Source organism: Chlorocebus sabaeus, chromosome 17 (assembly GCF_047675955.1).
Source record: "Chlorocebus sabaeus isolate Y175 chromosome 17, mChlSab1.0.hap1, whole genome shotgun sequence".
Classification (NCBI taxonomy): Eukaryota; Metazoa; Chordata; class Mammalia; order Primates; family Cercopithecidae; genus Chlorocebus; species Chlorocebus sabaeus.
In genome coordinates, this window is record NC_132920.1 from 33,184,497 (window position 1) to 33,186,387 (window position 1,891).

Here is a 1,891-nt window from a genome sequence, read left to right on the forward strand (position 1 = left end):
GTTTGCCTTATGTATCACTAATTACAATATATCTAATTTAAATATTACTAATGTCATGGTATTGAGGAGCCAATCTGAGGCATTCCTACCAGTAAATTTGACATGCAATTCGCGAGGTTCCTCTGCCCTTGCCACCTTAGAATGTGCCCTGTCTTAGGTCAGACCCAAAAGATTCATAGGCACACTTATAGACTTTATAGTCTTGGCCATGGTCATCCTAGCAACTGCTAGTCTGGCTGTAGCATCTATTACTGCATCAGTACAAATAGTTGCTTTTGTAGATAATTTGGCCAGAAATGTATCTAATAAACTTCTCTTACAGCAGGGTATAGATCAAAAGATTCTTGCACGTCTGCAAGCCCTCAAGGCTGCCCTGGAATATGTGGGGGCACGAAAAGATGCACTGGCATTCTGACAGCAATTAAACTGCACTGGGAGCATAAACATATCTGTGTCACTTCTCTACCAGGGAATCAATTAATACATAGTTGGGATGAGGTGAAACAACACCTCTGGGGAACCTTTCATGACAATTTAACAACAGATGTAAAGCAATTTAAAACTAAAATTTTAGAATCCCTTTCCACAATAGATATATATACCCAACAAATAGCCATATGGAAGGGTGTGCAAGATAATCCCTCCTGGTTAGACCCCCGCTCCTGCGGTTCACTTTTTGACTGAAAAAGAATGTTACTAATTATACTCACGATTGTCTTATGTTATTTGCTAATTCTAGGATACAAAGCCGGAATAAGAACAATGACTGCCTTGCCTGACAGACCTATTGCTGCGCACATCTGTACGCTTGAGTCAACAAAACCCGACGCAAAAACCAGAAAAGGGGGAGGTGTGGGGGTTCAGTCAAGATGGTGGGAGAAATTGTAAAATTACAGGATATAGACACAAACCTTCTTGGAAGACTGGAAGGTAATTGCAAAAAACTCAAGATAGATTTATGGCTGAAAGTAGCATAATCCTTACCTTCAGTTAATTTCTTGGGATGCAGACACAAAGGAATGTAGGGTAGTTTATCTAAATAGCTTGTTTACCCATGTGTTCCTAAGAACAACCTTTCATCAACTGTGGGTGTATAATTGCTATCTACTTGGGGGGTCGGCAACCAGGTCAGTTACCCTCTAGTGGTGTTTACTCATGACCTTTGTCATTTAACCTTTATTGAATAAATGCCAGCTTTGCTGGCTGATCAGGGCCATGGCTGCAACTCTTTACAGCACCTTCCTTGGTGTCTGTGTGTGGCCTGGACCCTCAACCGAACTGACAAGCAAGATATCTGTGTCAGTGTACATCTCTCATCCTCGCTGGGTCAGGGTCTGCAGGTCAGACCCCTGCAGTCTAGTTAGCAGTTTATCAATTTGTTTATCTTTTCAACTTTTTCTTTCATTGATCCTTTGTATTTTTTAGTGTCAATATTGTATTTTATTCTGCTCTAATCTTTATTATTTTTCTTCTGCTGATTTGGCATTTTGTGTGTTCTTGCTGTTCTATTTTGTTGAAGTGCATTTTTAGATTATCTATTTGAAATTTTTCTACTTTTTTGATGTAGGCATTTATTGCTATAAACTTCCCTTTTAGCATGCTTTTGCTGTATTCCACAGGTTTGAGTATATTTCCATTTTTATTTGTTTCAAGAAATTTTTTGATTTCCCTCTTAATTTCTTTCTTTCTTTCTTTCTTTCTTTCTTTCCTTCCTTCTTTCTTTCTCTCTCTCTCTCTCTCTTTCTTTCTTTCTTTCTTTCCCTTCCTTCCTTCCTTCCTTCCTTTCTTTCTTCCTTTCTTCCTTTCTTTCCTTCTTTCCTTCTTTCCTTCCTTCCTTCCTTCCTTCCTTCCTTCCTTCCTTCCTTCCTTCCTTTCTTCCTTTCTTCCTTCC